This window comes from Paralichthys olivaceus, chromosome 23, assembly GCF_024713975.1.
Source record: "Paralichthys olivaceus isolate ysfri-2021 chromosome 23, ASM2471397v2, whole genome shotgun sequence".
Taxonomy (NCBI): domain Eukaryota; kingdom Metazoa; phylum Chordata; class Actinopteri; order Pleuronectiformes; family Paralichthyidae; genus Paralichthys; species Paralichthys olivaceus.
In genome coordinates, this window is record NC_091115.1 from 3,299,746 (window position 1) to 3,326,633 (window position 26,888).

The following is a 26,888-nucleotide window of genomic DNA, read 5'->3' on the forward strand; positions in this document are numbered from 1 at the left end:
TGCATATAATCAATCTCAGTCAACCCTTTAATTTCAGGATGCTCAATTTCCCTATTTAATTGGAACTTAATGTCCATAGGAAAAAGCCAGAATGACAAGTGTAATTTCCCAGCGCCATTCTACATTCATCATCAATGTGTGGTAAACAAAAGCCTTTCATTGTCACCACAGTGTCAGCCCTCAACTTCAGAACTCATCTTATTCCATTTGCATCTCAACATTTTATAAAAAGCAATTAACTCTTCTGCAATAGACCCCTCTCCAGGAGAATCATATATAGATTACAAATTAGTGCCTAATGAAGATGCGAACCAAGCCAGTGTTTTGGAAGTTGACTTATCTGATTATGCTTTCTGCATATGTTTATGGACAATCTCATTTTGAAAATGTGATGAGCTCTCCGGGAGTGGGCGGAGGGAGTGCTGTGATTGGCTCGTGTGGTTTTCTGCTCCAGTTCCAGCAGAGATGTGTGTTACATAAGGAGGCCTGCGTCATCGGAGCCCGTCTTTGCAGGACACAATTGCTGCTCCCTGCTGTGGCATGTGTGTACATGTATGTGATGGTAATTGCAGGAATTCACAATTAAGCAAATATTAATAAATTAGGTAGTATTTACACCGACTGTGCAAAATGTACACAGGGATTTCCCTGATGTTGGCGCACGCGATGAAATAAATTATATTTGGGACTTCGATTCAGTGACAGTTTTTGATCTACATAAATTTAATAAAAGAAATCAAAGAGTAATATCAGCAAGTGAATATTGACCTGATATGAGCTTTAGAGATATGAGATATGAGAGCTTTTCTTTTATAGAATAGACGATGCAGAAAAGACGTGCAGTGAATGCAGTAAAGTTCAGAAGCACCACAAACTACAGCCTCCAAAATGGCCGAGCTCAAAGTCAATCGTCCTGAGGACAAACACTAAGTATTTTAAAGACTCGAGAGCGGAGTGCAATCAAAGCCCCATTTCTGACTTGTTATTCCTGCAAAGCAGCTCCAACCGAGCCCCTGTTCCCTCCTCGAATCACATGCAAATGTAATTTTATGTTACCAAGTTGGCTGCATCAGCTGCCCACCCACCTCCCAGGTTATTTGCATGTGAAGATTGCACTGCTACACCAGTGAGAAGGTGGAGGAAGGAGATGTGAGGAGGGGGCTAAAGCTGTGATGGAGCGGTATGTACCCGAAAGAAAATTCATATTCATCAGTTTGTTCTGAAAAGCTTGTGGGACACCACAGATCTCAGAGCACGAGCAGCTGAACAGTCCATCAGCACATGAAAGTTTTTACACCCTTTTACATTATTTTCTATAATTATTCTCTCTTTTTGTTCCCTTATTGAAAAGACATAATAATATAATAATTGAGTCAAAGTGAAACTGGCAAGTGGATGGTAAAAAAACATATAGAAACAGACTACATGCATGGACACTTAGCATATACTTCAATAATCAGGGACATAACTGTATGACATGAAACATGGACCAAGGAACATGGAAGGTAGAGAAATATAAATGATAACTAAAACATAACTGGTGCATCAACAAAAGCACAAAAATGCTAAAACAAAACGTATAAAAACAATAATTAGTCAAATTAGACAGAAAAAGCTGTTTGAGTCTCCAACAGTTATAGAATAGGAGGATTGTATATTTGCTATATTTCTATTAATGTTACAGGTTTGTGCTGCTGAATAAGAAAAGGCAGAAAGTGCTTTTACTTTATTGTATTTTACTTTTTTTTTTGTCTTTTCTATTGTTAGGGGAGGGATGTGTCGCTGAAGGAGCGAGATGGATGACACGACTGAAAATATAAAAAACATCCAAGGTTGAAACAATGACTAATGAGTGGGTGGAGTTAATAAGATTGATTGCAGTGACAACACTGGCAGTCGGGCCAACTGTTTTGACTTAAATGAAGCTTGCATGCACATTCCAGTCACACCAGAAAAATACTGCATCAAGTCCAATGATTTCCATGAGAGAAATTATACTAAAATAATATATTTTCATAGGGTTGGGAAATAGGCTGATGTTTACTCTGTGCAAACATAAACTGCTTTAAGAAATAATTATGTGATTGAACTGCAGTGGATAAAGCTTCTAGGACTGAACAATTCATTTTCAAAAGCTACTTTTACACCAACTTCTGTCTGAGGTGAGTTCAGGACACCCAAAGGGAAAGAGGGAAAAAAGAGAGAGTTGTGGGGAAAGAGCAAAAATAAAAAAAGTGAGAGAGGCAATGGGGCAAAGCAAAGTCTGATCCTTCCTCTGCAGCCGCCAGATGAGCACCCACCTGATCACCACCCCTGGGAGCCGCTGAGCATCACACAACAGCTGGCAGTGCCACGTTTATTAACTATAGATTATTCCCAAGCAAAAGTAACTTTCAGTCCTCAATTGACAGGCGCTCAAACACTGTACGGCTTGGTCGTAGTCAAAAAGGTAAGTTAATGTCCAGAAAGAAGGAAAACAGAAAGCTGCTCCGGTGACGGGAGGAAGACGACCTGTCACAATTGTTAAAGAACCACTAAAGGTATGCCGCCATCTTGAGTCAGTGCAAGTGCCATCACTGTGAGTCATGTTTATATTTAGAATGGGGAGGAAGAGGAGCAACCAGGCGACTAATGCACATCACCTTCCCCGGTGGAAGCATTTGGCTGTGTGTGAGAGAGAAAGAGAATATTTGACTGCGTGTGTGGATGCATGTGATCCACTGTCTGACCTAGAAAAAGCAGTAGCACCAATCAGGAGATTCGTGGCAGTTGGGCAACACACTCCACCGTATAAATAACTCGCCGTGTGCCAGTTGCATGCATAATTACAGAGCAAAGAGGCAGAAGAATGCATCTTAAAAATAATAAGCCACGACGAGTCCCCTCCCTCTCCATCCTGCCCATCTCTACATGGACATACTGGAGCTTGGACATTATATGCTCCTGTGCAGCAGGTGGGACGACAGTACCTTGGTCAACATTCAACACATGCTGGGCTTTTCATGCTGGTAGCTTGAGGGTAGCAGATAATATCCTCCGAAATAGGATTAGGATTGACTGGGGCCAAAAAGGATAATTATTTACAAATTGATTGATGCACTAACTCCAGTCTTCAATAATTTCATTATTAACATGAACACAGGGAGACATCCTACTAATTGGATGATATGTACAGTATACATACTCTATCTCAGCCATCTCATACTGTTTCCTGAGGAACCTTATAACAGCAATTATGCACAGAATGAAGCAAAATATGCCATTTTCAGCACAATGTCTGTTGTTCTAGACCTTTCTCCAACTCATCTACATGTTTTTCTATTTATATTTAATAAAGGGAAATGAAGAATAGGATTCTTTTCATTACTGTAAAAGGCTGATTGCGTCAAATGCTTCATGCTTGTGCAGTGAAAGCCACGTTATCTCTAAATCTGATGATTTGAAATGGAAAATCACTATGGAAACCAAACAAGTGTTCCTATTTCGGTAGATACTACTTTCCAACTAAAACCGATATAAAAGATTCTAAAAGGCCACAGATTTTCAATAACATCATTGTCACAGCCTTGCAGGGGCTTGTTTTACATTGTTGAGGTTCCTGTAAAACCACAGCATCATATTCCTGGAAAATTCAAAGCTGAAGAGTGGAGGAGGCAGGGCTCATAGTATAATGGGAGAACCCTCGTAATTCATCTATTTTCTAAAAGTACATAAATGTAGTTTGAATCTCTTTTTCCAGGAGCACCACCGGGTTCAACGGCGAGGGAGGGAATCTGAATGTGGGTCAACGGGGGATCTTGATGAACAGAAAGGGCAAATAACTCGTCAAGCAGCAGAGGATGCTTTGACCTTTAACTGCTCGTTTTGGAGCCAGAGGAGGGGCAGGGAGGGCTGGGTGGAGGAAGCTCCTGCCGGTGGTGACGTAGGAGCGCCGCAGATCTTTGGCATCTCTGCCCCTTCGTTTGCCAGACCTCCACCAACTCCCAGGAGTCGAGGAGATGTCAGGGAAAGACTGTCAGGGTTATAGCTGCTGACAGCTCTGGGCAGCCATCATGAGAATTACCAGGAACTGCTGAAGAGTTTGACCACTCATGGCATGGGGAGAGTATCGGACAACCTCCTTAGACAGATGAATTTATTCCTCAGAAAATATTCCTTCAACCCTAGAAATCCGATCAGGGACATTTTCCATGATAAACACTTTTTTCCTCAGGGGAGTTTTCATATAACCAAGAAAAACATGACACGACGGTGACAACATCATAATCTAGATTCAATGTATACATTGAATCCTGTGCCCTTTTCAATTATTAATAGCAAGAGTTTGTCAACAGCATGCTATCTGATGAATATTAGATTATGTTATTATGTAATGTGTCAACAGGTCCAGTTATATCACAATGAATAAACCATGAGAGCAGGTTTTTCTGGATACATTGGAAAATGGGTGGAGTTCAATGTCAAATTCCAACAACTTGAGGGTGGGCTCATTTTTCCACACGAACCTTCTTTTTGCGATTTACAGCTTTACATTTTTCCTGGTATCCTGTCTTAGAAAGTACCTGAGGAAACTGAAAAAGGGCCTCGTAAAGGAAAACACGACTCTCTTTGGTGCTCATTAAGAAGAGTGGAACGCTCATCAAACAGACTTGGAAAGTAGAAAAATGTTTTTTTAATCTTTCCTGCTAAAATGTTGAGTTGAGTTAAGAGACTGCACAGCTTTTCTCTATCCTCAGGATTTTAGGTAAATTAGCTTGGTACTGAGAATCGAGCAGCAGCATTTCAATGCAAACTGAGGCGAATATCAAAGCATATTTCTTTCGGGAGCTTTCTACAGGATGAAACTGTGAAGGAAACACATAGGAAAGTTTGATAACGCCCACAGGCCAGACTCTGGGGAGGACGTCATGGAAAATATAACTATGTTCCCCTCATCTGGTGTCAGAACACCTGTTAGTGACAAATACTTGACTGAAACACATGAACAGACTCATGTCTTGCGAGACGTATCCTCCTCTGTACAAATCTATTGCAAACCTGATTTAAAATGTCTGTATATCGGTAACGCGAGCAGCGTTTAATATGTGTCTGGTGCTTTAGGCTTTGTAAACAGTATCAATCCATATCCACTTTAGCAGCATATGAGCCCTTTGGTTTCATGTCCCATAAATCTATGATGAGAGATGAGGTCCACACGGTGACTTTCATCAAGGCCGATTAGCTCAACACTCTGGATGCACCGATTCCCATTTTGGAAATATTTAGCTGTATTAGGTGTGGTTATTTGTCTCTGGCTTCTGTTTGGAAGATGCCTGCTTGTTGCTCAATACAGGGTATTAGCTTTAAGTGAAGGAAATGGATGTTGACAGACTACACATGCACACAGAGTAGAATGTGTCGCTGCCATATTGGTAAATTTGAAAACCCTGGAACCTTGTTCCGTTCTCCTCTGTGATTTTAGCTCTTTAGAGTCGGACCATCAGGCTAACAAATGTACAAATATTTGGGCATCACCAACTGCAGAAGTACCAGCAAACATCTCACTTCCTTCCTGCTGACAAACTTAAAGAAGAAAATTAGTATAACACCTTCCTTTAAGTGATCAGAGGGAGGTGAACTCTCACATTTTGTCTCCAAGTGCTTCCCAGTTGGGTTCAGAAAGTCTTAATCAATCTAAAGATCAGCGACTGTAAAAGCTACCAAATGAAATACTTATTATCTCTTCTTAAAAATGCAAATGTATGTAAATCTTCCCATGTTTAATACATTTTAACAACCACTCTTAATCTAATCAAGTCTATTTATATGATGATGACATGTTTGAATATGTTTTAATATATTGATTAGATGTTATTTATGTACTTTTGGTTGAATCATTTGCATACTTTCTTCAGCACTGATATACAGAGAGCCAAGGATTGAGATTCCAGAGAGTTCGGAACTTCTATCAGAATAATATAAGATTTATTCATTATTAATCAACATCGAGTTTTAAATTCCAAAGAGACTTCTTCGCCAAAGATCTCTTCCTAAGCTTGGAATTCATGTGTGATTATCTTTGAGTTATAAAAAAACCTTAAGGTGTCGCAGGATGTATATTCTCCCTACAGAATACACTGGATGTGTCACACATGTGGAGTCTAACCTGTTTTCAGTCGTCATCTCATTAAACATTTGCTGGATTTATTTTTTTCTCATGGAGACAGTCTGTCTCAAGGTGACCTTGAACCTTAAAGGAAATCTATGGCATAGTTTGAGTGCTTCCTTCCATGGCAGTAAAGATAATGCTTGGACATGGCGAGGCTAAATGCAGACGATCGATATTGTTCTCATGTATCGATTTTGGGATTATTACATCACCAGTGAACATCACAGAGACGCTCCCTTGCCCTCTGCAGGTCACATTTATGGAGTAAAAACGTGATACTCACAGAGAAAAGAGGTATGAAGAGAGACTCTGGCATTTTGTGGTGCAACGGAGTCCTTCAAATAAATCCTAATCCAAGGGCCTTTGCTGCTCATCTTTTTGTGGCACACTGCACTCCAGCCAAGTATGTACCGGCCAAATAAACAACACCATGTCAACTCTCCACAGCCCATCAATCTCTGCTCATCCCCAAGAGTCCCGTGAGCAGATAAAAAGCTAATCAAACCCTGCGCCATGTAATTCATCATTGGCTGCTCATGAACACTCTTATCTTCCATTCCTTCCCTTTGTCCCTTTTGGCAGCACCTCCATTTCTCTGACAAGTGAGGCGTGCTGGTGCTGACAAGCTAACAAATCAAACGTATCTCCAGTCTATACAGTCATTATTGGTCCCATTACAATGCTGATATTTAATAATATTATTAGACATTTATTGAATTTTTTTTTAATCATATGCATGATTGATTGTTATGTTTATGATTTTTAAGTCATGGCTTCATTTTTCATGGAGCGTTGGTTTCTGTGTCACTACTTTGTTGTGAGCACCACCTTTGTGCTAAGATACCGGTTCCACACTTCCTGCTCTAGTCAGGAGAAGGAAGTGCAGAGAGACATAGCAAATTCAGTCGCTCCCTCCTGAGCTGCTGTCGCACGTCACGGAAAAATGCAAGGAAAGAATACAAAGAGGGCCCCCGGTTGGTTAAAGATGGACTTAATGAAGGTGAAGTGGAAACTACACAGCCTGCATACAGTATTTCCAGACTTTGATGAAAGAGAAATCATTACCACTAATGCATGTGCAGGGCATGCTGAGGATAAAAGGGACCCAGTCCATTATTTCAGTTGCAGTTATTGAAGGTTGCCACTACAACAGTGGTGCAATCCCATTATTGTAAGTAAATGAATTACGGATATGCCATGCATTCAAATTGACAGGGCAAAAGGTGCCTGATGCCAGTGAATCGCTCTGATTTTGTATTTATGCCTAATGAATATTTGCGGAACCTTGGCCGCCATCTCAGTGGAGACTCTTTAAAGGGTGGGAGGAAAATCATTTTATGGTGAATTAGGGAAAGACGGGACATTTAATGTTTTGGCCACTGCAGAGCACTTGCCTTATGCGATGGCATTTCATGGCGTGTTGTCTTTGCTCAATTTTCAAATCCTCTGATGCTCTCCAAAGAACTCATCATCAGTCCAGACAAAGCTCCTGGTCCTTTGTCTCTCAGGACCTTCTACTGGATTTCATGACCTTTACTGGCACCAGAATTCATCTTAAGAAACAAAGTCCTGAGCTGATGAGCTCTGTCTTTGGTCTCTTCACTGCATTCGTTTTGGAAATTGAATTAATTTTCAAACAGCAGGGGGACATTTTATTGAAACATGTAATTCATCCTTTGTGGTGAGAGCAAGTCACATTAATCTACAAGAACTGGTTTTCTAAATACCCTCAGAGAGAATGTCCAGAGCAACCATTTATTCATGGTCAAGTGTGAGGAAGCACGTGAATACTGATAACGTGAAAATGCAAGTTCACACACACACACACACAATTTGATTTGCATTTGGGATGATGCAATGGAGAATTAAGCAATCCTTTCATTCGTTACTGTCATGACTGCAGGCAGGAGATATCCAACTGTGGTGTGGCAATCACATATGTACAGTCAGTGTCTCTGATTCACTGGGTTTTCTTCACTCTGCTGATATCTTCACAATGTGGACAAAAAGGAAATGAAAGACAGTGTGAGGACCATCTTTCTCTGGGGGGGGGGGGGGGGTATCTGTCTCTCTCTCTCTCTCTCTTTGTGTGACAACATGGAAATTTTGACATTTCTATGGCTTTAGAATTCAGCATTGGGAAATGGGGCTTTGAGACCAGTCCCATATGAAACAGGCTGGATCTATATTTTTTAGAGGTCACATGATCCAACGACCATCAAGAGTTTCTCCATGTGGATGTAAAGAGGGTTTGATGACAATAAAACATTTATGCAACACACTCAAGCCAATGTTTGATGCTCATTAACTCACAAGGACCGATTTATGTCAAGATAAGCCCCAAAACAGCAGGTTAGAAATGAAGCCTGAGCTGGATACTCATCTCTCAACGTCCATCTTTCTGCTCATCAACCTTTCAGAGAACATGAGTTTTTGTGATCACAACTCCAGGACTGGCAACTGTCAGCAACTGCACCTTGACTACGGCTGCGTGGCCATCCGGTGTGTGCTACTAGTCCGTCATTGTAATATCCTGTCATCAAGTGAAATGCAACCTTACAAACTCACAATGAACGCAGTGTTTAGTTTTGGTTACAACACTTAATTATGATCTTGCAGCATGCCTATAATTTGCTTTTGATGGCACATGAGCTCTGCAAGTCACATCACAAACAAAAATGGATTACTTTGGGTCTCTCTATGATGCTGAAGTTTATTTCAAAGACATTCATCAATTGAAAACCGCTCTGCTCCGCCATTTAAACAACGCCGCCACTTTGATCTTGGTGCAATTTCCCCCCCGGTCTAAAACTTTCTGCTGCTTTCATCTGAGCGGAGGCTAAACGAGGAACGCTGTCTGGAAACAGGTGTTCTGGTTGTTTGATGTTAGCCTGCGGAGGTCCGACAGGTTGGGAAAGATGAAGCAACCGTGACCCCGTTCTGCCGATCCGCGACGCACTCACGCCCATCCTCCTTCCTTTCTGATGAAGCAGCTAGGTGCCAAAAATACACGCAGCTGTGCTGAATAAAACATCTGACACACTGACTCCCTGACTGATGCTAGGACAGGAGGAGCCACCCCTGGGATGGAGGGGTCTGGGACTCGCGGCTTCTATACACTCAACTCGTTACACAAGTTAAGGAGAAAGTTTCTGTGAAGTCGGCTGCAGCTCTGGTTGAGAGTGGGAGCTGTTTTGTAGACTTTGGTCATAAATTCACCAGGTAAGCATGAAAGAAAATCTGTGTCTTGCTTGAGAGCACAAACATCTATTCTTGCATGTGATAATCATTGTTTTTATTTTATGTTTTAACCCAATTTTATGGAAATATAGTTACATTTTCCTGCTGGAGCCACACGATTTAATAGTTTAAATTTAAACTATATTGATGGCTGCTGATTTTTATCAATTAATCTTGATTAACCAACATATCTGTATTGATCAATCCACGGGGTATTGAATATTAATTTGATGAACCGCTCCAATTCAAACCTTCCATACAGCTCATAAAGTGAAAACATGTCCTGGATCTGCTGTTTTGTCCGGAGTCACGCGGAGAATTTAATTTATTCAACCGAGTTTCGTAAAAATCAGCTCAGTAGTTTTTGCATAAACCTGCTGACAACAAACCAATGAACAGGAGCAAAAACATAATCATTTCTACATGAATTACTACACGATCCTGAATCTTTATCATAGTAAAGCCCCATTAATATCATCCCACTATGTCATTAACAAACAACAAAACACATTACACTACACAAGCACACCTCCTCTCAGTGACAGACTGCATCTTCAAGTCTGTGGAGGTCAGATTCAAAGCAAGTGAGAAATTGGTGTACTTCCTTCCTACAAGGCTGGAATAAAACAAAACACAGCCACTACACCAACTGAGCATCAAGTTATTTTTATCATCAGACAAGCAGTGCTTCTGATCCACAGGCTGGCACAACACCAAGACCCCAAGACCCAGCGTATTTAGCTACGCATCGATTCAGCATTTAAAAGACTAGTTCACTGGCTGTGTCAGATTACAGGAGCCACTGCCCCTTCGAACCTCCGAGCAGCAACAACAAATTCTGTCTTAAATAACAGTACAAGAGGGACTGGGTTTAAGTATTTGGTGAAGGTGGAGGATTTGAAACACACAATCTGACCCTGTAGGAATTTGTGCAGCTAGACCAGCAGATGATCCAAAGTCTCTGTAAGAATCCGCCTCGCACACTGAATGAATATTATGTCTGCTTTGTAAACAGGTTAGGAAGTCGTTCCTTACAATGGCTCCTTTGAGACACACCATCAAGCTCACAAACCTGCCAAAGAAAATCAACACAACAGACAACACAGAACACAATTTAGCCTTCATAAGACATGTTAAGAGACATTAAATTATTTGAAATTGGACTCCAGGGAAATGGATGCTGCTCTTGCTTCTTGTCCTACTGTTAAATCATTCATATGGAGCACATCCTGTGAATTCAATGAACCAGACAATGCCCTGTGGCTGTGAGTTTTCCTCCAAATCTGTGTGTATGCATGGTTTACACCCAGAGAGGCTGACGGACAGAGCAAACAGGCGGAGGATAGAGGAGGTGTCAGGGGGTAAACACAGAGCCAGTTAGTATGTGGTGACCCCAAAGCTTGAGATGGAGTCATGAGTCACTGACTGTGTTTACTGTACACAGGAACAGACAGCGAGACAACAATGAGGGACAATATCATTTACTGGCCCACCTCCAAGACACAGGCTCAATCAGAAACTGGTGGTTTGCAGTAAGGATGCCAGAAAAGAGGGTGTTTCACCCAGAGAAGGTTTATTTTCCTGGAAGAACTTCACAATCACATAAACTGCAAATATCAACATAGAGCTGTGGAGAGGGTGAAGTGGTGTGGAGACGATGAAGCCTGACAGAACACGTTTCAGGGATTTTTAAGCTTCCCCAAATAAGAGTCTTTCTAATTATTTTTTCACCGCTTGACTGCTCTGGGCTGAACTGCTGATAAAAAGTACAGTATCTTGATTTTGCCTATATTTTCAAGTTATAAGGCACGTTGCGTTTCCCGAAATTCAAATCCATGTGCACCAACGTGGAACTGAGGCCAATTAAAATGTTTTTAACAGGTCTGCAGAAATTACCATGTCAGGAGTGATGCCATTTTTGACACTCAGCCGCTTCTCGACAAGTTTAAAAGATGTTTAATTAGTGATGATAATCTACATGGCAGCTTCTTTTTTTTATAAGCAAAATTAAAAAACGTCATGTCTGATTCTCCAGAGAGACCAGACTTCAGGCTGCAGCAACATCTAGTGGCTGTGATGCCTCATTGTATGTAACTGCTCCTCAAGTCCACTTTAAAAACTGTCACCTGGTAAATGATGAACTGCAGAATCCTCCCATGACAGAAGATGTTGGGTTGATGTTTTTTTAATCGATTTAAAAACAAGGACACGTGGAAGTAAAGGGTCCACTGCCAGTGCGGAGATATTCAACTGTGCTTGTCTGGTGCTCAGGCCCCACAGGGACTCTTAACAGGGTTGTTCAGTCAGAGTGGAAGGATGGCCTCCGCAGTTATTGACTGAAGCCCCTCATAATTTGTGAGCAGGTCCATCGGTGCTGCAGGGCTGATCGCAGCAAGCATGGTAGTGTGCAACAGTGTGATGCTGTGACATTGAAGTTGCCCTTCCTGCTGCCACTGAATAAGTTCAGCACCCTGACGAGTCCATGTGAGCTGTGCTGCTACCAGAAATGGATTCTCTGCATGAAGAGGATTTGACTATACACGCTTTAAAAAACGTCTACAAAAGCAGAAATGTTCTCTAAAAATCATGGGTATGACTAAAATTGCAGGCAGGAGCACGACAGAACAAAGTAAAAGCCTCTGCACATGCAGAGACACACTTTCTACAACTGACAGAAAACACAATGCCTCATTGATTTTGTACTGCAGAGGGAACAGTCTTGCTGGCTTAATGACTCTAATTGAATTTAATTTAATTGATTGTTTAATTGATTGGGACAATGCAATTCAACATGGTTCCAACACACAGCATGAAACTGATGTGCCACATGGAGATTTTATAGCTAATACTTATTTTAAATGTCCCTAGCTCTCATTACTTCTGCAGCTGGCTCTTGTTTAAATCTCAATACATCTTTTTCTCAGCCCGTCTCAAAACTATTTGGCTCCTTGGACGTTCTCTGCATCTTTATGACCGATCACATGGCTTTGAATTTCAAATATTCCTACAGCTGCATATAGTTCTGCTCCCCTGCGACCTCTGTGTTGTTGTGTACTTGATTCCATTTTTCCTAACCCATTAAATCTTCTCACACCACAACTGGCATTAAGAAGAACCTCACAGAGTTTGTTTTGCAATGAACAATGCACGCATAATCCACATTTGTAAGTGGCTGCCTCTTCATTAGCAGCATTTAAGAAATGAACGTGAGGAAATCCATCATTATCGCAATTCGCAATCACCAAACCCTACAGCGGGTGCAAACTCATAATCTCAGGCAATTTGCATATGCAATTAGTGTAAGCTTCAAGGAAAGACTGTGATTGACAGAACTGAGATGTTTCGCCTCATTGGTCTGATTGAACCCAATTCAAAGAAAGACCACGGCCGACTTTGAGGAGCTTGTACGTTATGTCACCCAGGACATATTTAGATATTACAGGAGGGAAAGGATCAAACCTCTACAGCAGCAAGTATGTCGAGGTTTGCTTTAAAGATTTTGCCAATACACAAAAAAAAATCATGCTGCCTCATGAAGCTCTCATCTTCCCTTCACTCTCATTTTTTCACCACTCCCTCTTCAAGGTTATTCATCTGGCTGTGGAGTCAAAATCAATAGCAAGAACCAGGCTGAGGGCAACAGGCTTCCACCGAGTCCTGTGCCGTGCAAATGGGACACGAAGGGACAGCCATGTTTCATTAGAAATTCAAGGCCAATCTGTTTCCAGGGAGGGAACGCAGAATGTCAAGGTAATGAGTTAATTTGGGAGATAAGGAACAGCAAATGTAATCTCGGAAATTTCTCCAGCAGCAAAATGGCTCCTCAAGCCCACTCAATCGAGCAGAGGGGGGAAAAGTCACTCATTATCATGATAGTCTCAGCTCTGCATTTTCTACAGAGCTGTGAATAAAGGTAATCGTCCTCTAAAATATTGTAAAGTTTACCCTGAGGCTTTATTGTACACCCTCTGGTGTAAATACTACACTGCTTTAAATACTTGAGATTAGGCCGCAGAGGGAAGTAGTCAAACATCTGAAAGAGAGCACAATAATTCCTGCCACTTTCACAAACCCCAGACTACACAGTAGGCCAGCATTATATCAAATTTAAGCAGATGCCTAGTTATTATCCCCAAGTGGGCTGGGTTGGCCCCATGGTGCTGGGGTAATGAGTGTTTTTTCGTCTCACTGGGTGGACATGTTTTGGGAGAAAGGCCTCTGTCTGCCCCCCCAAGAAGCTTGGCTCCGAGAATGAACTCTGCACAGCATGGACCTGTGCCTCCACATTTGCATCATGCTTCACGGGAGTCCAAACACGTCAGAGTGCTCCATTTGTCAGGGATGAGGGGGTTGGTGGACAGTTGACAGTAAACAACAGCAGCTGAAATTGAGGACACTTTGTTTGTGTAGTTGTTATTTGTTGGTTTTCCCACTATTTTAGTTGCTGACTACAGCTGCACTGGTCGGCAGATTTCTCAAGTGAAAGCATTCATGTAGCTGAGGGTGTAATAGTATGCAGGTTTATGAGCAGTGGTTAAAAAGAAAGGCACAGCCAAGCGACGTAATGAGGACAGCTTATTAAGACAAACCAGACGGATCAAATAGAACGATGTACCGCGCTCACACGTGTCAGCTACAGTACGGTGCTAATGGGTGAGGAAGAGCATGGGGGAGGCGGCTGGCATGACAACCTACAGCAGGCAGGAGACTTGGTTGCCATGGCGACAAACAAGGATGTTTGTATTACAGGCGAATCTCAGCTGTCGGCAGCGGAGGGCACACATGCCGCTCGACTGGCGGTGTTGTAGAATCGGCCGGTGCCAGAGATGAGGAAAAGGTGGGGTTTAAAGGGAGGAATGCCTCCTTCGCTCGTCACCTGGCGCTCCCTCGCAATCTCTCTCTCTCTCTCCCACAGCAGGGCTGAGCCACACTGTTGGAGGGGGGGGGGTTCCTGTGTAACTGGTAATCAGGGACTCACTGGTTCAACAGCTAATGAACCTTCTAGCGTTGCTGTATTAGAGAGAAGAATGAAATCATCTTCACAGTGGGGTCACTTGAAATTATTAAGGCTGTAATGCTGATTATGCGCCTCAGTATTTATTCAGTTTAATCCATCCACTGTGAATTTAATGACCCTGACTGATAGCAAAACAATACGGCAATGTGAGTTAGTTGAGCGAGTGGCTCTCTCTCAAAGACTCCACTGACGGTGGAATGGAAAAGAAAAGAGGAGTTGTATCTGTGTGTTCACGCTTCCCAGCACATGTTGAAATGTCTGTGACACATTATAAATCCACCAAGGTCATTTGTGTCGTGGACAGGGCGGTGCGAGGTGACACTGATTTTAATTGCTTTTTGTATCCCATCGTGCTACTGTATCTTGCACTCACTGCTGGGTGTCATGTTGCTTTATGAGTCATTCATCCTCCAAGGGCACCCAGAAGCAGCGAGTGAACTGTGGCAGAGCCGGTAGGCAACTTACTTGGACGTAGTTTGTTCCGCTTCCCCTCGTCATGTTGACGTGTTTGGGGGAACACTGATGGAGGCTCTGCGGAGAATCGTGAGCTTGGACAACACAATTAGCCTTTTCTGCAATAGATAAGACTCAGCGTGATGCTTGAGTTGAATATGTGTCATGTTGTTCAAATTGATGGATTCGCTTTTGTGTGAGCCCACATTTCCTGTGTATGCATTTTCCTAATTTCCCCCAGTGAAAATGCCAGGTGTTCATCTTTTATAAACTCCTGAATAGGAGATCGACTGAATAATGGACACCAGTAATTTTGATTCTAAGCTCATCTCCATGCTAGCACTTACACTGTCATTACAGAGTGGCTAAATCAACAGGGGACCCATAGTGGAGCACTCCAATCTAATCATTGCAGATAAAATAAGAATGGAACAATGTTAGCCAACAAGACAATAACAGAAAGTACTTTGTGACGTACTACTGACATTACCCTGGAGGGGTGGGATGCCCCCATTTGCTCTCAGGGCTGGGTGGATGTGCAAGACTGTTTCAGGTAAGAAAGGATTGCTCTTTTTAACAAATTATTACATTCATGAAACATCGAGAATGTCCTCCAGGGTCTCTTTTTTCCGCCGCGTGCCCTTCAGTAATAATTAATCTACTCTTTCATTGGGCAAAGGAGATGTTTCACCCACTATGTACAGGCAAGGCTTGGGGCTCAGGAGGACAGACATGGAGCACAGGGGCAAGGCTTACGTCCCTCAGCAGTAGCACACAGCCAGATGGTATTAATCTCTAATAACTTCCCAACAAAGCACCTTCAGGCATCAGCAGGAGAACTGCTACGGGTAGATGATGCGTTTTACCAGCTCGAAGAACGATTCAGGATATTAAAAAATTGTAGAAGGGCAAAAGCAATTTCCTCCTGAAGGGGATTTTAAAATTACAGCTCTCAGACTGCAAGTAAGTTTTGCCATGAAATAATTCCGTCATTCTTACCTATAACAGTGAAACAACCCCCCCCCCCCCCCCCCCCCCCCCCCCCACCACCACCCTGCCGCCGCCGTTTTGTACGTGCACACCTCAGATAACTTCTTTAATGAAAATCTCTCTGACAGTCAGTCATGACAAAGGCATGAAGTAAAATCTTCTTAAAGACACTTTCCACACATTATTGTTCATTTATGACAGGCTGTGGTGGGTTTACATGGAGAAATGGATTCTCAAAATGAAATGACATCCTGCGAGATTAGTATTTTGAATAGATTTTCCTCAGAAAGACAAACCTTAATGAAGTCACAGTGACAGTAATTTACTTCCCTCTGAAACCATTCACTTAATGTATTTTGTTAAGCATACGGTAGCTGAATCTGAACACCACAGCAGCTGTATCCAACACAGACACAGTATTTCTTACTGGCTTCATTTCACATTGCTCAGACTGTGGCAGTGATCCTTTTTGACTTGCTACGATCTGACGCCAATTGTTTTGACTGCGGTGCAGCTGATAAATATGAATTTAAATGCAGCCACGTACAGCTGGAAGAATGGGCTTTTGTTGCAAACCACACAATGCTCTGGTTCTTCTGCACAAATGAAAACACCCTTTTAGTTCTGCTCTATTGTGAGCAAAGGTCCTACTAATGCTCTGTTAAATTCAGCAGTGTACGCCATGTGATGTCAAATAAGCGGCTCAGTGGAGTTAGAAATCATCATCTCAGAGATGATCTTTCTCGCATCTTTGTTATCAAATGATTGTTGTGATGTTTGTGCACTGAACGCCTTATGTATCACACAATATGGGTATTTTTTCCAACTTTACTTGAATAAGGTTTGAGGTTTCTGCACATGGCTTCATTCTGTTTGCCTCTTAAGCTATAGTTAATGTGACTGCTGATGCTAATGGTCTTTCTTTAGCAAACAACTGCTTCTTTATATGAAAATTATTCAAATTACGATTGCACGGCTTGTCAAGTGGTATAAAAGCTTTGCCTGCCCACCCTTAGGAGCACACAAAACCTACTTTAAATGGTATTTGAAAAAAATATGAATGTGGTTTTGCTTCGCTCTGTCAGTAGAATTCGTGAGTATGTGTGTGTATGTGTGTGGCCTGATCATGTAATCTGAGTCTTATCTTGGTGGGTCTGCAGAGATCAGGCAGTCCTGAGTTCTACACACCCTGTCAAACACAGAGATTCGAATCAGGAATTAGACCAAGCCTATTAGCCTATCAGCATTAGGCCTTTAAGACAACACTGATACCAGTTAGCTGAGCAATAAATAACTATGAGGACGACCTCCACTTATTTGTGGTCTTTGCAAAAACTCTGTTAGCAAATGGACAATTCTAACTTTTAAGCCATGTCCAACGTGGAACAGAGGTTTCGACAGAATATGAAAAAAAGGTCAATGTCCAATGTAAATGCAATAAAGGCTCGGCTCATTTGCAAAACAATATTGTAGGAAATGATCTCAGTCTGATGCCACGTCTGATAATGGGCAGTACTTGAGTATCTAATTTCCAAGAAGAAAATAAACAGTTAGAGAAAAGAAAACTGACTACATTCATGTTCATCTGGAGAAATCAAATCACTACTACAAAGTGCATTAAGTTAAACTTGCTACTAATGAAATACATTTTGAGGAACAAAGCATATTAACTTTTTATGTCTTCAATTCATGATTTGGAAAAACTTTAATGACAAATTGACCAATTATTGACTCCTTTTCTGCTAATTTTCGCATTAAGGTCAGTTGTACTTCCCACTTCAGCTTAACACTGTAAATCAGTGTCATTACATTTTTTACAGTGTTCAATTAACTGTACTTGACCTACTGTAGTTGCAGCAAAGTAAGAGAGACGGGAGTGAACTGTAATTAATACTCAATCAATAATCAACGGCAAAGGGCCTCGTTAATTCATTAATCAAATTAAAGATGAATCTCCTGAAAATCATGAGCAAACTATAATTTATTGTATTTATCTATATGTGCAATGACTGTGATGATACAAGCAGGACAACTGGTGCTGAAGCTTCCATCTCCACCAGTATGAGCTGGTTTATGTGATGACACTGATCTGTGCACATCCCTTCTCACAGGCGCCCACCACCACCACATGGCCACACAAGGTCAAATCATGAGCGAGCCTATTTATATCCTGTGTTTTGTACGACGAATAAACACCGGCCTCATTATCTTTACTGTCCTGTCTCCACATCCTCTCATGTCCCTCTGTCTTCTAATAAACTGATTAGAAGTGAGAGTCTTCAGACAAAAGGCAAAGTAATCCTGGCAGACGCCCTCAAATCCTGAAGGCCTGTAGCTTTTTGAAAAGTTCACTCAGGATAACTCAGACAAAAGGTTAACGCTGGACATCAAGATCTGGACTTCAGGCCTGTACTTTTTATTAATAGCCCATTAGCAGGTCAGAAAAAACATGATGACATGGCGACAGATGAGTGTTTGCCTCTGTCCCCTCGTGCTCGGTGGAAAACCTCATGAAATGAAAAACCCTTTGGATTTACCAACTTCAATATTCTCCCTTCCAATAACTTGTGAGGATGTGATTGTGTTCTTGTCTCTGTAATGTGGTGAATATATATCTGTATATATTTCTAGATTGTTCATGGTGTTTTTCTTATCTGCTCTGTTTATTATGATGATGAGCTACGATGTCATCTCCTGATATCTCCCAAGCCGACATATTACTTGTTCATTCTTCATTTCTGGTAAGTCACCCTGATGAAGCCCAGTGTCCTGCAAACGCGTAGCTGCATATTTTATCTTGCATTATTGCATTATAGGAGTTTTATCGTGTGCCTAATCATCGTTCAAAAACTCAAAATGGAACAAAGAAGACCTGCTGTGAATCTCTGAAGCACAAGGACATGAAAAATACCCTCTAGGTGTTTCAAAAACCAATAGTCAGCCAACAGTCTGCGCTAAATCCATCAGTGAAGGCGCAGCCTCATCCTGTCTGATTCGGTTAGTGCTTATGAAATGGAGCATCTGCAGAAGCTCCCAGAGAGAATGTAAACATAAGCTCTGCCTTGGGAAAAGAGCTGAGGGGTCATTTAGTATTTGGTGGGGGGGCATGAAGTGCTGCCTCACTGTCTCTGTCACCTGGTAACAGTTTGACACACGGGAGCTTCCTGGCTAATGTATTCCAAAGCACGAGGCTAAACAGCAACACCTGAGCAACCCCGACCTCTCCTCCCCTCCGCTCTCACTTCTTTCTCTCCCGCTGCATTGGCTCATCCTGCCTCCTGAGATATTAGGTAATCCTGGAGCAGGCGAGAGGTGATAGGCCGCCCGTCTTGTAATGACGCCTTATTTGTCAGAGAAGCTGCGCTACAATCACCACGGATATGCTTGACATGTTTCCCGAGAGCCAGGAGCCATTTGTTCCATGTGCACTGTGCAGTAGCCAATCGTTGCTCTATGAACCTGTGGAAGGTGATAAGCCGCCTTTACAGCAAGGGGGGGGGGGGTTCCCACCAATCACAACAGAGATACTAGGTAACATATGGAAGTCAAGTCGCTTCTCAATCATATCTCCTCACTCCTATAAGCCTAAAAGATTGCGACGATGAGCATGAATTCATTATCACTGGTGAGTTTGAATAACTGATTATCAGCAAAAGGTGCAGTCAGGAACAAAAGCATACAAGAGAAAAGTCAAAGAGAGAAAAAGAGAGATGTCTTGTTCCCTTTTCAAATGGCATTACAGTTCATTTCCAGATCAATAGCTTCCCTCTCTCCTCCCTGCCTGAGATAAACCCATCACAACTGAAGGATGGAGGAGTGAAGTAAAAAAAAAAAAAACAGGGCACCACAGCCGGCCCATTTTATCTGATGGAGAGTGGCGAACAGAGGGATTAGCTTCCATGGGATGAAAGCAGCTCCTCGTCTTCTGTCTCCATTCCCCTCCCTTCGTTTCCCTATCCGCCCACACATCCACACCATGGTCTCCCCTCGCAACCATGAGAGGCTTCCTCTATATGTTGCAGACGCTCTATTTATCTATCAGCTACCAGCTGCGCTCCACCCTCTCAGCAATGAATCAAGCACAGAAAACTGTCTGCTGCACATGGCAATGAAAAGCGCGGTAAAAATGGGCGCCAAAAACAGTGTCACAGAGAGGGGCTGGGAGTTGTAGCAAAGTGTAGTTCCCCTGTGGCACCCTCGAAGCACCCACCCTTCCTGATTGTGTCACCTAGACACCGGCACGTCAACACAGATCAAAAACACTCACAAACCCATTTCTCTTTAACTTCTGTGGCCCAAAGAGGAAAATACGCGCTCTTACCTGGCAACAACAGCACACCTTCAGCTTCGAATCTGCTCGTCTTGATGAGGAGGCACGCATGTCAGGAGTAGGAGAAGGGAGTCGTGGGAGCAGAGAGTGTAAGTGTGTGTGTGTTGTGTGTGAGTGTGAGGCTGGCAGAGAGAGAGAGAGAGAAAGTAAGAGGTGGAGCCTGGTTCGGAGTAGAGAGAGGGTGGAGGAGACAAAGAGGGCTGGATGATGACTCTGCCTGCTGTCTGCACAGCCAGTCTTATGGGAGCAGTGTGTATGGCGCTAGATCATCTCCTATTCAAACACATGCAGTGGACGCACCTCATGCAAGGATGGGAGAAAGGAAACCGGGGGCAGAGAACGGGAGGAGGTGCAAGAGACACCCAAAGACATCATCGTCACGCGGCAGTTCCAAGGAATCCCTCCAGTAACAGGGGCACTGCATCACTGAGTCCTTGGCTGTGATTGGCTGGGTAGTGGGGAGATGCCAAGGATGGTGGACAACGCTGTGTAACCTAAGATGACCCTTTCAACACATATTAGTATGCCCCGTCTGCGCTGCTGGGCCCCTCCAGGCTCCAGTCACCTTCAAGGACACTACAAAAAAAAATCCCCTCCCCAAGGAGGATGTGAGTGTGTGTGAGTGTGTGTGTGTGTGTGTGTGTGTGTGTGTGTGTGTGTGTGTGTGTGTAAACATGTGTTTGTCAGTTCGTAGTAAGCCATGGCCTGCCCTTGCACATGAACAAACACAAGTACACACAGGCGCGCAGGCACACAACATCCAGACAGAACTTGCCCATGAGGGGGAGATGATTTCCCCCGAGGAAGGTCGAGCCCGTCAATAGAAAAGTCAAAGAAACATCTGCAAGGATGATCTTTCATTAGAGTGATTGCATATGTTGTCATGCCGACCTAAAACCAATGATAGATCAGATATTGAGTAAAGACAACTTTTAAAAAGTGCAGTGATAATAACTTCTACCTCTCCGCTCTTATTTATGAAATTCAACACTACTAATGTTGTGCCACATCTGGGTTGTTTTATGTAATCCTTGTGCAAATTATAACCTCAAATCTTTCAATCAATTTACTAATTATTATTTTCATTTTAATAAAATTGTGATTAAATCCTCAATCTGATTAAAAGGCTTCAAAGAGGAGGAAATGAAGCAGCTGAGACGTGGCAGTAAAGTGATCATGTGACACAAGCTCCATGAATATGCAAAGTGGCTGATAATGCCATTTTTAGCTGCCTCAGGTAGCTGATGAGGTTTTTCTATTGGCTGCTTGGCACGAACATTAACTGGTGCCCAGCTGCACTCAAGGGTGAAACAGAAACCCAGGCAGACGAACGAAGAGGGATGTGTGTTTGTGCACGGTGCACAGGAACCACAATGCCGTTCGGCAGGGGGTGACATCACCTCATTTAAAGTGAATGAGCAGCGTTTTGGTTAAGTTCTGCTTAACAAATACCTCTGAGACTCAAAATGTTGTCATGTGGTGTCAGAATCATCAGGAGAATCAGTTCCCGACTGGGAAAATTCACATGGATGCCACCTCAAGTCAGAACAATAACTCGGAAAGTCAGAAAAGATTCAGCTGTGACAGCAACCAGTAGATGAACGGATAGACGGACGGGAGTGCTAATTATTTTTCTGAATTTAAAATTCAAAGTGACCCAGATGTCAAGAAACGCTTGGGTTTATTTGATGCAATTATGTTGTCTAATGGTATTTTCAACAGCTAAATATATGGTAATCTATTCACATAAGAATATAAACACATTAGCATAAAAGCATGTACGTGGACTACAATATGTTCTGCAGGGTACACAACACACAGCTGACGTCCAAATGAAGCAATATACAAATTCTACATTTATCTGACTAGGAACAGTGTCAAAGATCATTTCATCATGAGTGTTGTTGATTCACACTTTGATGCAACATACATTGTCAGTAAAAAGCAAAGGTAGAGATAGAAATTTACATTCTGCAGATAATAAATCCAAAGTCCTGGTTTAGAATAACTGTTGGAATAGATAAAGCGCTTAGTTTAAATCTGTATTGCTTTATCGTCATCTTTTACCAGACCAGTCTGACAAAACCTCCTCATAAAGAGTCTGTTTCCACTAGTGAGTCACACACTGAAGCACCCTGTGGTGATCCCTCTTTATCTCACACTTGAAAAGGTCATCCTCCTCTCTAGCATAGCTGTGCTTTTTACTGTAAGAATGAAATGGTTGCAAGATAAAAATGCCCAAATAAATAAAGAAAAAGAAATCAGTGCCATCCTGGAACAATGATTAGATGAAAAGTTTGGGAAGACATTTGAAAGCCACAGGGGCCATTTAGTAGATATTCTTCAGCTTTTCATAATAAGATGACACACTGATGAGATCAGTGAGAAAAATGAAACTCTGAACTATGATAAATTGGACCTTGTGGAACTTTTCTCAACAGATTTTTCAAGGTCGAGAATGAGCCTGACTGATCATCCATCCATCCATCATTTATACCGGTTATTCTTTCAAGGGTCACAGGTATTATGGGAAATTAAAACTTTATATTAATACCAGTGTTAATGTTATTATCAGGTGACTGAGCTGATGCTTCAGGCAAAGTGAGATGGACTGAACTATTTAGGAAAGTAATTTGCTCAACTTTTCCTAGACGGAGCAATGTTTGCTTTTATTTAAAGTCAGACATTAGATCAGTGTCTCCGTCTAAAGTCTGTGAAAATTAAACCTCTTGTCCCCGGACTGTGATTACTGACCTTAATGGTTGTTTGTCTTGATATAGAAGAGCTCATTGGTTCTGGAGGGGCTCCACTGGCACGCACACTGTCAACAGCAGGAGCACCAGCTGCATCCTCCCTGGTCCTATTCAGAAATAGCCTGGCCCCAGTCGTGTCCCTGGCCCTGTCCCAGCCGGTAGCCCCCACCAGGCAGACAGTGGCCTTACACCACTAACCTGGCTCAGAGTTCTCGCATCCTGGAGGACAGAGGTGTCTCTGAGGCCCAGGAACGACGGAGCTGCAAGTATGGCCGACCCCTCGCTGTACGAGCGGTGTCCTCTGTCACAGAGTCCCTCATCTCGTGAGCTGAGAACAAAATCAAAGTGACAATATTAATCATGTGATGGGGAAATAATTAGAGAGGCAATAAAGGACAAAGTGAGTGCCTTTCCCACTCCAGCATACATCAGACAGCACATTACTGCTCGGCTAAACAAGTGATGAAAGCAGGTCGGACTGGTTTTGAATAAAAACATCAGCTCTCTTCTTAAATACTTAATCAGTTACAGCAAGTGTCAATCAATACTATCCATCTCTCTGTCTCACTTCAACATTCATAGTATCTTTGTTGAGTTAATGGCACACACCATAACAAAGTCCCGGTAATGAGTATATTAATGTTAACATTAGTACTTAAAGACACCTTAGGAAACCCTTCCTGATTATTCAGTCCAACAGATCAATGCGATTGCTCTTTCCAAGGTGATGAAGCAGAAAAATGGCTGTTACAGTTTCTCCCAATTGACGAAACCCCATCATTAGAAAATGTCACGAGGTCATTGACTGTTTTCATACGGCCAGTTGCTTATGAGCACGATTCTTCAGATGCATTAGTCGCCCACACCTGGCTGCATGGATTAAAACGTTGCTCGGGTCAGACCGGCTCTCTGCTGGTGTGATTCATGGAGGCAGAGGCTTGCCGTGCTCTGACTCTCTGCTCCACACATGGCGCCCCAGGAAGCCTGGTGTTCCTCTCCCTTGTTTACAGATCGACAGCATCTCTGGGAGAGGACGGGCGACAGCCTGTGACAAGCTGATGGATGATGTGACACTCATGCGCCACTGTGTCATCTCTGCATCAGCGTCCCCCGCTCCTCCCCTCACCCACTCACACTCGCCACCTCAGGGGAGGATGCAGGAGTACAAGTGGTAATGCATGGAGATCAGGCTCAGAGTCGCACCTTTCTTCCAAATCATTTATGTGTACATAGAGAAAAGCCTGATGGCTAAATAGCAGGCGGCTGTCAGGCCGTCTGATGGTTAACGGCCAGATGACAACGCTGGGCCTGCTGCAGATGATTATGCTCAGGAAGGAAGTGCAGATGAGATGCGTGACAAGTGGAGGTGAAAGGACACAAGAGCACCCGAATCAATCTGCATAGAAATGAGCAAACTCACCCAAAAATTACACGTCTCTAGATGTCATTGCATAGCAAAGTGGGAAGTGACGATCAGGGCTGGAGAATACTACCGGTCTGCAAATGGATGGTCTGAGAGAAGACAGACTAAAGTCATGCATAACAAACAGTCATCGACTCATCAGTCGCTGCTGGGAAATAAGTCATATCATCGTTCAGGAGCAAGAAGACTCGCGGGGAAAATGCTCACCTACAAAATGAGGATGAAAACAGAGCCTACAAATATATTTCTTTGCCATGTTACAGGCAATATTTAATTAGAATTGAGCTCTCGAGATTGAGTGACATGACAAAAAGTGGACACGATCAATGGACGTCTTGATAAGGCAGTCCGGGTAATAGGGCTGTTGAAATTCAAATTAAGAGCTTAGACTCTCAGACATGTCCCCCAATTTCCCAGATCTGTAAAGCGAGGAAACAGCTCTAAGTAATGTTTTGTGCGCCATTGGACGGGCTAATCTTCTGAGATTGTCATCTTATAAACCCTCCAACTCCAACCAGACATTCACTGGGAAGACGGCAATTAGGGGAGCGCTGGGCTCAGATTCAACATTGAATTGTAAGAATTTATGTATTTTTAAATCACACCTTTAGTGACTGTCAATCCAGCAGAGATTAGAAACGCTCTATAATGTGGAATCAGCTACTCACATTTAAACTTTTGCATTTGAAATACACTTGTTTCTCTGTTAGGATGCTGGAAGCTGAGCATTTAGTTAGGCCTTTTATTTTGAAAAGCAGCAGCAGTTAATTATTAGAGGGAACGGGAAATCGACAGAGGTGCTCCTTCACTTCCTCTCTTGTGAATGATTACTGTCAGAGGTTATCAATTACTTGCTTCCCGGTAAATTAGGCTCTGGCTTTAGAAAGCAACCAGATGTGGCTTGGCTGTAGCCCCAGAAGAATTCTTCCTCTTTTCTTTCCTGTCACGGTCAAAGTGGTCCTGTAACACAATAGGTAGATGAGTTCTCCAACCCCTGTCTGTTTGTCTATGTTTTACTGTTTGTATCCACTCAGGAGATTTTTTACTGGCAGACAGAAAAGTGAAAATCCCTTAGAAGATTGCCACTCAGTTTATTTCTCAAAGATGTCTTATGTGGTACAGGATGAACAACAGTTTTATCCATTCCAATATATTTTCAGCCGTTTTGCCTTAAGAGATCAGATGACAACATTCACTTGAATAATCTATGAAACCTGAGATGAGATCCTGTAATGTTTTGCCAGCACTAAGCATGCTAAGGGTGTCTATTGTTAAAGTGAAATTGAGTTTAGAAGATTAATTTAAAGCTTAGACATGGAAAGGTAATTCTCTAAACATGAGTGCACTGAAGCTGTGATAATATAGTTATAGTCACGAAAGCAGGTGTCCTCAGAGGAGGTTATATTTTATGAAATGCAGTTATGCATGTGTATTTCTAAAGTTAAACACATTGAGATGATGCGTAAACTGGCGAATTTTAAACACGTTCAATCCTACGAAAATAAATGAATCTTTTGAAATACAATTTGCAGCAACCCTGATCCACTCAGAGGTCATCCAAGTAGAAGGTGAACCACTTCTTCTTATCAGTACAAGCAGACTTTCAACCAGCCTTATCACCCCACCTGCCCTGGAGATGTTTGGGCCAGACACCTCCACACCGACAGATGATAACACCTATGATTGTATGATCATACATCGACCCGACTGTCAGCCCAGTCATTTTTGGGTGTTTGATAAATGGGGTTAGCATGTTTGCCCGAGAGCACATCATCTTCTTACAGGGGCCAAGATGGTGGCATGTGTGCCTTCCAGTCGCAGTGAGGCTAACTCACACATACAGTACAGTTGCTTAAAGGTAATATACAATCTGTCTATTGGGTACACTGATGCATTGCACTGTTCAATAGTCTCTGAAATGACTCTTGAAACGGGAGATCTTTACGTTGATAAGGCAACAGACCACAAACCACACAAGACATAAATGAATGGCCATGGTTTTATCATGCAACATGTTACAGAGGAAAACGGTTTGGCCTTTAAATCCTGCACAGAAGCAGTCTCAGATACAGGTGATGCGTAAAAGAGAATATCTGTCATCTTAGTAAAGCCCGACTATACGGATTTTTGGTGCTGCTGAAAGGAAAGTACAACAACAAACGTTTGTTGATGTAACCGAATGTGCCGAGATTTGATTTCTTATTATTGCCACAGCTTAACCTTAAATAGGAAAACCTCCCATCTCTCCTTTCAACTCCAACATCCAGATGACTAATTCTTAAATCTCCCCTCACTCTTCCAAGTCACTGCACTCCCACACATCCCTCTGTAGCAACGTAGAAATGAATTTGCAGCATCGCTGGTTACAACCGAGGCAGCAAAGAGGCAAACAGCTCTCTACCTCCAGGTCGAGGTCCTGCCCTACACATTTCAGCATCTGTCCAGCATCTTTTAGGTCATTTCTTTTCTCATACCAACTGCTGATGGTCAACATAATCTTGTATTTAGTCTTCCAGACCTATTGATCTCTAAAA

At 42.5% G+C, this 26,888-nt stretch overlaps 1 protein-coding gene across 4 annotated transcripts in view; it reads right to left on the reverse strand.

Moving 5' to 3' along the window:
• Window positions 1–20,425, reverse strand: part of syt1a (synaptotagmin Ia) — a 118,607-nt gene extending 98,182 nt beyond the window's left edge. For 2 of the 4 annotated variants that reach the window (XM_069520212.1, XM_069520203.1), the window contains exon 1: window positions 20,170–20,424. The gene's annotated coding sequence lies outside the window, so the exon portion shown is untranslated. Of the gene's footprint in view, window positions 1–20,169 lie in introns of all 4 variants that reach the window. The other 2 variants (XM_069520206.1, XM_069520211.1) reach the window with 2 other exon arrangements.
• Between the last annotated feature and the right edge of the window lie 6,463 nt (window positions 20,426–26,888).